Raw genomic sequence first — 11,644 nt, 5'->3', positions numbered from 1 at the left:
ATGAAATTTGAGACCAAAGATATGACCTTGGAATCCCATCCAAAAAATGGACAAGTGTGCTCCCAGCTTAGATTGTCTTAATTTTAAGTATATCTAAACCAATAAAACAACCTATCTGCAGGAAAAGAATAATCTGAGACTGAGGTACCCCTCCCTCTAAAAAAAATGTTATTTTGGCACAGGTATAAAACTAAACTAAAACCCATGTTGTGCATGGAGTTTAAGAGAAGTACTCAGAAATTAACTCTTCATACTTGACAATCTACCTTGGTTCCTTATCACTCAGCTGTAGTTACTGGGTGGTGAATGTTAGAAGGAACTTTTTAAAAGGTTAAACATCTGAAGCTATTTCAATGAATCTTGACAATGTCGATTTTTTTTTTTTTTTTGCCTCAGCTCAAAACTATGCTAAATGTATTCATAAAATAAAACAATGAATAATGGGTTAAAATGAAAGTCTTATTTTGGTCGCTAGTGAAATCGGTTTTTATTCTAATTAGACAATTTTCCAAGGTGCTAATTGCTATTCTCCATAGGTATTTCTCTGATGCTGCCCTTGTGAGCAGTGGATGCTTTGGTGATATCATTTCAAGAATTTTGCCAAGGCCTCCATTTGATCAGATACGTAGCACATGGAACACAGGAAATCCACACACCTAACCACACCCACACTCGTGTTCACAGACACGCACAGCACAGCCCCAACTGGAGGACGGCTGTCATTCTACTCGACAGCACATGCCTCTTTGCTATTCAGCTACATTATAAATTGGTTTCCCACAGAAAAACTACGTTATTACATGGTGAGTGACTAAGTATAAAAATGGCAAAGCTTTAATGGACATAGATGTCAGCATGATATAAAAGGAAGACAATGGATTTTGAATGGGTTTGAACCCTTACTGCACTCATCGCAGATCCTTGAGTAGGCAATGCACTATAAATCTGATTCCTCAGCTGTAGTTCCTGAATCAGATCCCACATCTAGAGCACCCACCACTGGACCATGCACCAAAGTAGGACCCCAATAGGTCACATCACTCCTCCCCATTTAGGCATTTACATTTTCATGGCTGGCATACTGAAGGGAGTGATCACAAGATCAAAAATATTGGGGGGGGGGGGGGAAATAAGTGCATTCACCTGAAGCTAACAAATCAGAAACAGTCTACCTATTGCAGGTAGTTGCCAAAATATGTGATTATTTTCTGAATTATATGTGTTTTTTTTTTTTTCGTTTTTTTTTTTTTCCTGTTTGGGATGAACTAAAGATCACTTTTGAAAAACCTGTAGTGGAATAATACAAACACCATCGATGGACTCTCAAATCCGTCGTATTCATCACCTTTACCACTATTTTGTATATTATAATAATACTGACAAGAAATTATGGTAAGAACTCACCTTTCTAACCCATGTTTCTCCCACCATTACAACCAGATTATCCTTCACACAATTGATAGTTATTTCATAATCACTTCATCATTTCTCTTGTTTATAAAATGAATCCCAATATTTTTCATATCAAAGTATACATATTAGCTTAAAGGACAAGACTGCTCTAGCTGCTATTTGTAGCCAATCTCAAGGGCTAAAATAATTTGGGGGGTATATATTTTTCTGATAGCTATTCTATTTTTGAGTATCATTGTCCCCAACATCCTTCAATTATTATAATAAAAAGAATAAACAAACAAAAAAAAAAACTAATAGGAGCTTATGTTCCTGACCACTGCAAATGTATGATGCATTGTCTTATTTTATCCAACAAACACCCTGAGGAAATGCTACCTCCCCATTTCACAGATGAGAACAATTAAGTGTGAAGGTTACCTGTAGTACCAAGATATTTATATATTCTGCTCTATTCACTAGACTAAAATCTGCAAGAGATGGATCTAGGCAATGAACTCAGGAAGATTGCTGAGCTCTCTCTCTAAAAAAGTGTTTAAAACCCATAGAAGTTGTTATTGAGTTCCTTCACTATCCCATGCCTTTCCTTTGCTGGTGTTTCACTCTATCAGATGCTTATATAGAGGGTGATTCCTGGAGCTAAACACAGTGTGTCTGTTATGTCCCACCCCAACCAGAGCCAAAATCTAAAAGTGGCAGCCTGAGGCACTCTTCAGTTTCCCTGTTAGTGGAGTCAAATCTGAGCTACATCCAGCTCTTCTTCACATAGTCACCTCTTACCTACTACCTTCCCGACCCTTTACATTTGCTTTTGTTTTTCTGGACTTATTTGAACTCCTTGAATTGTTGAAATGTAAATGGAATTTAGTTGGATAGGGTACACTGATCCAAATTATAATAAAGCATGTGAATCTTTTTTCTATTATTTAACTTGGTTACTTCTTATTTCCTGGTCACCTGGAAATGTGATCCTCTTACACTATGGCATTGTGCAAGTAATCCATAAATACACTAAACATCTCAGGACCAATAACACAACCTGTCAGATCCCTAGGCCGCCTTCCATTTCATGTGGAATTAGCATGTGTGTATGTCTGGGTGTGTTTTATAAAACCAGAATGGCAATCCAGTGTTTTTTATCCTGTGAATAATATCAGCAACCTTGAATACTGTGTGATTTTCAAGAAAAAAAATAAAAACAAGAGAATTAACCAATGTCTACTAATGCATTGTATAAGTAGAAAATTAAAGCAATTTCAAACAAAAGGAAAGGAAAAGAGATTGAGAGAGAAATCATATCCCAATTATGCTACTTATCCCTGAGTGATGGTACTGAAAGGTGTTAAAATATTAATTCAGTCAATCTCCCTAATTATAGATAATACTACTTTAAGAGCAATGACCAAAGAGGCAACAGTTGAAGAAAAAAGATGTTGCTAAACAAATTGATAAGTCACAAGTGTGATAAAAACTTCAGTCATTATTTTTAATTCTTGATCCTCATAGTTAGGATAATTTTTTCATGCGTGTTGAATTTTATTCAAAATGTTCAGTTTAATATAGAAAATATTTTAAAGGTTCTTGGTTTTCCAAAACAATACAATAAAATAAAAAATAAACTTTGACATCCATGTTTGTAAAAGATTTAAAGAACATTATAAAAATATAAAGAAAGCACATGTGTGTGAACGCAGACTGAGAATATGTATGTGTGTATCTCCCATGGAAAGAAGGCTAACTTATTCTCTAATGTCTTTTTATTATTTTTATCCAGAGCATATGGCTGTAGTTTTGTCAAGAAAACAGAGTTAGTAGCTATAGTGAGTAGCTTCTAGTCTAATGAAAGAAAAGAAGAAAAAAAAAAAAAAAAACACATTCTAAATATATAGACCTTATCGCAAATCCTGTTTTAGGCACTGAGTTGTCATTTTAGGCACTTCTGAATGTCAGCTTTGCCTTGCATTAAATGGGTATGCTAATATCTGAAAAACAGAGTTTTTGATATAAAAAGAAATATTTATCTATGTTTCAAATGCTCTAATGGTCCCACTTAGAGTCATCTAAACCCCTTAGTAAGATTTACAAGATACCAAATGACCCGGTGCCACCTTCAAAATAGTTCAGCCAAACTGCTCTCTGTGGGTCTTATTTTTCACAAACATTTGCTTCTTTCTAGCATCTTTTTACTCGTGTTCCCTATGGCTTCGAACCTTCTTTCCGGAGATTTCTCTCTGCCTGGTCTCATTATGACTTGCATTTCTGCTCACCATTTCAGATGCATTTTCCAGGCCACAACATAAAGGTGCCCTGCCCTGGCACCTTTATTTTTATTTATTGACTGTTTGTTTTTTATTTATTTATTTTTGTTTGTTTGTTTGTTTGGTACGTGCCCCTAGCGGGAACTGAACCTGGGACTCTCTGGTCTGCAGGCCGATGCTCCAACTGCTGAGCCAAACCGGGCGGAGCTGCTTATTTTTGTTCAGGGTGATTAGCAAAAGCTCTAGATTATGAACTCTATGAGGAGAGATCTTGCCTCTCGCTTCCACTCTTTGTCCTTAGGGTAAACATATAAAAGATGCTTAGTATGTTGTGATCAAATTAATCAGAGAAAGGACCCAGCACACAGCTCAGATTATCACAGGAATAGAATGAATACGAGTTTCTTTTCTCCTATTTGAATGTTCTGACTGCATAATAATGCCTTTACAATTACAGTGCAGACAGCCAATATATTGAGACTATAAGAAGATAATGTCATCAAAAGAGGAAAGTGTGTACATACACACACACATCCTTATGGACCTGAGAGAACAGGTCTTGAGCAGATAGTTGGATGTATTAAGAAAGCTGATTTAACTCTCTGAGGGCCCTCAGTCCCTTTAATAATATCATTATATGTTAGGGGAAGATAATATCTGAAATCTATATATACTATCCCTTGGTAAAGCCTATTTTCTGTTTGAACAAAGAGGAAATCAAGCCAAATAGAGCAATTTAACATTATATTGAGGTTGTCAATATATCTACCTTGCATTCTGGAGATACTGTAAAGTTAGAGGAAACCACTCAAAAATTTTTATTTTTAAATCCCCTTTATAGGCTCTTCTTGCCTCTACTTTTCCATTAGTGTAGGGGAATGTTAGGCTACTTCCTCAAACGGGCTGGATGTCCTGTTCTTTATCTGCCTAACATCTCCTCTTTCTGGGAACTCTTCCTGTCTCACTCACCATGTATTCTGAGACATAGGCCTTGAGGCCCCCGCCCACCCACGTATCTCATGCCACAAAATACACAGGCCTGGGCAGACGGCAAACCAGATGAGAGTCACCAGGAGTTTATATACACATTTTACTGAACATTTTAATAGACTTTAGTTTTAGGGCAGTTTTGGTGCACAGAAAAATTGATAAGATACGGGTTTTATTAAACACCATTTACCCCCACACGAGGAGCCTCCCCCATGGTCAACCTCTCCCATATGTTACAACAGAACCTGCATTGGAGCATCAGTCTAGCCCAGCACCACAGCTATCATTAGCCTACACTCTTGATGTCTTAAGAATTTCCAACAAAATTATCCCACACAGCCACAAGAATTTAGTTAGTTACATTAACCAAAAGGATTACTCTCCCCACAGGAGGTTGTTTTATTCTCAACCAAAATAGATGTGTTGTCTCTACTTCTGTCTAGACCAGACACTCACATCTGAAAGAAGGATTTGGCAAGAGACTGTCAAATGTTTTCCTGGATTAAATGAGCTCTAGGGTTATCAGCCTGATATTACCATGTAAAGACAACTACATGAGTCTAAACTCAACCCATAGTAAAGTGGGTCTGAGCAATGGAAGGAACAGAGTTTCTTGGAGAAATCATTTGGGTACCTGGTTTCATTCAGCTGTGAAGGTGAGAACAAATCTATATTTTTTTAGTTACATAAATCAGTACACACCCACTCATTTGTATTTCTTTCAACTTATTCTATTTTGAGTTGGGTTTCTCTCACTAGTAACCAGAATCTTTTTTATAAAAAATATAGTTTAACTGATTTTTAGAGAGAGATAGGAACATCGATGTGAGAGAGAAACATTGATCAGCTGCCTCCTGCATGCCCCCTACTGGGAATAGAGCCTGCAACCCGGGCATGTGCCCTGACTGGGAATAAAACTGGGACCTCTTGGTGCATGGGTCAGTGCTCAACCACTGAGCCACACTGGCCGGGTGGAACCAGAAACTTTTAATCCTTCCCTTCACCCTACAGAATGACTCTGGCTTCACTCGCTACTTCAGAGGATAAAATAATGAGTGATTTTTATATTGGAGCTTTGTATAATATTCAATCTCTTCTTTACCATGGAGTAAATAACACAGACATTTCACATGTTCCTAAAGATGCGCCCTGACCCCTTCCCAGCAAATGCAGGTACAATCTCCAGCACCACCAAAATGCTTTTTAAAACATAACAAAACATAAAAAAACACCACCACAAAACATATTTGGCTTGTACGGTTTATTAACTTTCTCTTAATTCTGCAAATTCTCCGCTTTCCTTATCAAAAGACTGTGATATTAAATAGGTTTCTACTTTGTATGTGAAATACTCCATTTTTTTTCTTTTTTAACCATAAACTCTATGTTTTTTATGTATTCATCATTTATTTTCTCAACAAGTATTTAATGGATATCAATTAGGAACCAGGGATTACGCTGTATGTCAGGTTGCAAATATGGTAATTATATAAAAATGACTGTTGTACAAAATTACCAAAGATATTCCAGGAATGAAATCCATCTTCCTGATTCCTCTCATAATGCATATTTTTAAATAAAAACTTATTTTTTAAGATAGTGACACTGTTGTTTCTGTACTGGGAGAATGGGGAAAAATCTGCATTCTTTGCCTAGAAATAACAAAAATTGTCCAAGTATCAGTCTACCCAGAGAGAAGGTGGGAAATTATCTCCAGTGTGTATAGTATCTCAGGAAGACACACAAAAATCACCCTCATGGCCCTGGCTGCTGTGGCTCAGTTGGTTGAGCATCTTCCCATGCACACAAAAGTCACCAGTTCAACTCCTGATCAGAGCACATACCCAGACTGTGGGTTTGATCCCTGGTCAGGGTGCATATGGGAGGCAACCGATTGATGTTTCCCTCTCACATCAATGTTTCTCTCTCTCTCTCTCTCTCTCTCTCTCTCTCCCTCTCCCTCTCCCTTCCTCTTTCTCTAAAAAAAATCAATTAAAAAATATTTTAAAATCACCCTCATGTACTAGAACTCAGTCATGAAAGTCCATCAAAGAAAGTATTTAAAAATTTGGCTTCTTTTGAAAACATCCATTTTTACTAATTGAGAACAGGATCATTAATAACATTTGACAATAACTGTATTATAGATTTTAATCAACTTTTAAGAAATGTGATTAAATGACTTATTTTTGTCAATGACACCCAGATATATATTTGAGAAAGACTTAGGTTAAATATAAAGAGACCTCAGACCTTGCTTCACCCACCCTGTTCTGTGATCTTTGGAAAATCCTCAACTTTTGGTCCTCAGAGTTCAACTACTCCAAACATTTTATGTTTAAATATGCAAGGAATAACACTTCACATTTTGATAAACTTGGGAAGTTTACTTACTTAGAACTCAATACCAAAAAGGCAAATGGAAATTCAAACAGATGGCAGTCATCATTATCCATACAGACCTGAGGTGTGTTCATTCATTCATTCATTTTTACTCTTTTCATTTAGTTAGTCCACTCATATACTCCATTTATGATGGATAAAAAAACCAACATTTTCTGTAAAGGAGCAGATAATAAATATCTTAGTCTTTGCAGGCTTCACAGTCTGTCATCGTGACTCCTTTGTGCCATTACAAAGGAAAGCAGCCATAGGCAGGACATAAACAAATTGCTGTAGTTATGTTTCAATAACTTTATTGACAATAACAGGTGGAGAGCCTCATTTTGCCCAAGAGCTATAAGACTAACCTCTGCTTTAAGCAAGAAACAAGATATAATTTGAATTGAGCAGCTGGCACCGTGATAATATTTTCACATGGTTATTCTGTTTAATCCTCACAAAAAAATCCATTCATTCTATGTGCACAATGTGGCAGAATACAAGATACAACATCCACATTCTCACCAATTTTAATGTTTTGTGTAGAAAAAAATTCAACAAATCAATATAAAATAAGCAAATTATCTAGAGTATAGTAGAGTATAAGGCCTCAAAAGTGATGGGGTACACTTTCACATCAGTGGATCTTGAAGTTCTCTATAACGAGGTGACATTTCAGCAGAGACCAGAATGAAGGGAGGACGTACTGCTGACAGATATCTGAAGAGGAGTACATCAAGAAAAAGAAGAATGTGAGAAACCTTCAAGGACTTGGGATGGGAGTGTGCTTGGCCTGGTAAAGGAACAATCAGGAAGTTACTAGGTGGGAGAGGAGTAAAGTCAGCAAGATGCTAAATGAAAAGTTCCCTGCTCAGTACCCACTCAAAAGCACTCGTGTGGCATCTTCCCACAGACAAAAGTGCATTGTGGGAGCTTGAGGATGAAGGAGGAAGACTGGGAGACCTTAGCACATGTAAGACCAAGGAGAACTGCTGTGAGAAGTAAAGAGAGCAGGCAGGCTCCCACCCAGGTGTCCGACTTGTCCACTGTGGTCCTCTGTTTAGTTCTGTTCTCATGAATTCGAGGCTACAGCCTGTTTGGCCTTGATCCTGGTACCAGTAACATACACCAAGGGAGACTGGAGGAGTCAACTGTCCCCATGCCTCAGGTAATGGGCACACAGGCCTCAGCCTCGCTGTGGAGCCAGTGGCTGGGGAGCCTGCTCCAGCCCTCGTTGTTTATGACTCCACAGTCCCTAGAGGTGAGCCCACCAAACTCGGTCCAATTGTGGATTCCAAAAGGCACCCCTATCCCCCCAGCTGCAGTCACTGAGCAGTCTGGCCAGCACAGGGACCGAACAGGCCACACTCATGTCTGCACCCCATGGATCCTAAAAGGGCCCTATACACTGTGCCACCCCTGCACACCCCCTCCCCCACAGGGGCAGTCCAGAAGCAGTCCAACCTGCCCAAGGACCTGGGAGGGGACATGCCCATACGTGCTTTAAAGCCAAGTTGGCTGCCCTCAGTCTTGGCTATGGACCCTAAAGCAGCGGTGGGACTGGGATTCAGCTCCTCTCAGTCCCATTGGAGGGTCAGTTCTGCCCACCCACAGACTCAAAATGACCCAGCAGGAGCCCTCCCAGGACTTGGCAGGAGCTACACCTATCTACCTGCTGTCTGAGGATCCAACTATGGGCCCTGAAGTGAACCCTTGTCTCAATGCCCACCTACTGAACCAAGTACTAGATGCATTCCCAACCACCCAAGGACCAGGCAGGATTCACACCCACCTGGGTCCCTGACAAGAAGCCAAATAGCCGTGGACCCTATTGCAGACCACAGTCAACTATGGACACCAGTGACATATTTTTAAAACATCACTCTGGCAGATATATGTGTCAGGGAGGAGGCAGGGACAGAGGACAATAGGACTTGGGATCATAGTAGAAAAAGGAATGGCAAAAATTAGGGTAAGTTTTCAAAGAAGATGTTTTTTTCTCCTATTAAGAGGTACCAAAAATGAATCTATGCCCGGCCAGAGTGGCTCAGTGGATTGAGCATGGTCCCATGCACCAGGAGGTCACAGGTTAGGTTCCTGGGTTGCAGGCTCAGTCCCCAGCAGGGGGTGTGCAGGAGGCAGCCAATTGATGTTTCTCATGATGTTTCTATCTCTCTCCCTTTCTAAAAAAAAGAAGAAAGAAAGAAAAATCAACAGAACTTATTTTAATAAAAAATAAAATGAATCCAGAGGTAAAAAGTAACTTGTTCAAATTAAAACAGCTAGAAATTATTGGGATCCAGAGTATTCTCAGCTCCAAACTGTCATAGGCAGTATTACTTTAAGTTATTGCCTTCCCTCAATCACTCATGTATTTAAATTCAGGTAAGTGATAAGAAATGGTAGGAAGATGCATATTTCTTAAACCAATCTGCACCTACAATTTTCTTCCCCTGGCCTTGCAACAATTCTCCAGTTCTCTGAAAGATTCATTACCTAATTTTTGCCAATTGCTCCTTGGGCAATATGTTATCTGAGCAAATGTGGAAAGATTTGGTGCAGAGGGAGCAGGGGATGAAGATATTAAAGAAGGAAGGGTTTTCAACAATAAGCCCTTGAAGTTATAGCCCAGATTGAAGACATTCCTGTTTTAGGATAGCATGCATTTGAGGAGTCTGACAACTATCTCCTTAATTCAGAGAGTTCACACCTTCCCAGTTTAGCCCAGTGTTCCCCAGTATACCCACTCTGGCATGTGGTAGGATGGGAGGGCGCCAAGAGTCACAGTCAATGGCTGGTGGAGAAAAGATGCAGATCAGAGCTCAGAAACCAGCTCAGCACCACCATCAGCACAGCAGATCAGCTGACTCAGGACAGCCTGGTTCCTGGTTCCCTTTGACGATAACCCTGGTAAACTCATTAGTTTGGTAACATTAAGTGTCCAGTGCATGAGCATCCTATGTCAATCATTATTTCAGTAGTTTTCAAAGTATATATTTTTAGGAATACGCATTTTAAATAAAAAGTATGCATTTTTGTCAAATGAAGAACAAGTCTTACACTGAAGCTGTAGCAGTCGAACCTCAGGCCTCGAGTGGTGAACTCTGAGGTGTGTTTCACACTCTTGCAGCAACCCCTGGCTTGAATAAGTCCCAGCTATCCACAGTCGTAACCTGACTGCTAACACACACTCTGTTGACTTTCTTTACTGCCCTGACTTCTCCATTTCCCTGAGGATGCATCTGGGAACACCTTGCAAATAAAATATTAAAAGATATATCCTTGTTCCCCAGTCTGATGCTTGGGATTCCAACATGAGATAAAGCTGATATATAACTCTGATATGCATTTAATATATTGCTAATGCGGGCCCCACCTGTATTTCCTAACACACATTCTTAGGCTCTCCACCCAACAGAATTTGAAAACCTCTTCACTAATGTAATGGTAAGAAGCTTGGATATTGATGTTATATAGACTGTAGTTCTAGCAGATTTCTTCCATGTATTAGTTGTATGACTTTGGCAAAGTCAATCACTATACCCTAGCTGTAAGTGTCTTCATCTCTCTGTACACCAGCGGTAATCTTTCCGCCTCAGTTACTCTCATTCTAACTCAGAAAACACCAGGGAATTTAGATCCTACAGCTTTCTCAGTCATGCTTCCATATTAAAATATTAACTGCATACAATTCTATCTTGATATATATTTACACAGCATATGACTCTTACTTATTTTGTACTTTTCTTACTGCTCTGGGTTAGAAAGATTACCTCAACAAACAGAACTCGGACATCCCTATTTATTTCATCATCACTATTCACACAGGGAAACATATCTAGGTGAGACTGCATTAATATTGGACATTTTCTTCTGCTATAATCATTGGTCCTTCTTTCAGAATGCTATTAGTGATGAACATCACTAACATTATGTTAAATTCATTTGAGCATTTATAGTAAATTCTATTAAATCACAAAATTCCTACAGGGCAGGTATTGCATTCTTTATTAGTTAAGAAAATAGACTCAGTACAACTGAGATGTACTTAGTTTCACAGATAATATATATTGGAGCCAATATTTGGACCAAAGCCATAATTATTCAAAATAAGCTTTTGCATCAGATATGATATATTGCGGTTTTAAGCTCAAGTCATCTTGGTCACTTTAATACTTCTATAATAATAAAAATTGCCCTACAAATTGACCAAGAACAAATGGTACGTAGTAAGTGGTCAATAAATAGAAGCTTCCACTATTACTATTACTAGAATAGTTATTATTAGAAAAGTACATTTTGGAAATTTATGAGACTTTTATTTATTTTTCTACATATTTCTCTTTATACTCACCTACTAATGTCAAGAGGTGTCTAAGTGCCCTTAAGGGGAACAGCCAGGAGGACGAAGTGAGAGTTTCCTCCTGTTTGTCTTGCCATACTGTCCACTGGGAGGTCTGATTAACCCTCTTAGATGTCATTATGGGAGGGAAGTTCCATTAAACCCACTGTTCTTGAACGCATGATAAAAAAATTTTAAAAAGGGGTTCTCAGGAGATTATGGGCTCAAATTGACACCCAGAAAATTGCACACCCTCTGT

The sequence above is a fragment of the Molossus molossus genome, unplaced genomic scaffold, assembly GCF_014108415.1.
Source record: "Molossus molossus isolate mMolMol1 unplaced genomic scaffold, mMolMol1.p scaffold_m16_p_25, whole genome shotgun sequence".
In the NCBI taxonomy this organism is placed as follows: domain Eukaryota; kingdom Metazoa; phylum Chordata; class Mammalia; order Chiroptera; family Molossidae; genus Molossus; species Molossus molossus.
Note: the sequence above shows the minus strand (reverse complement) of the source record.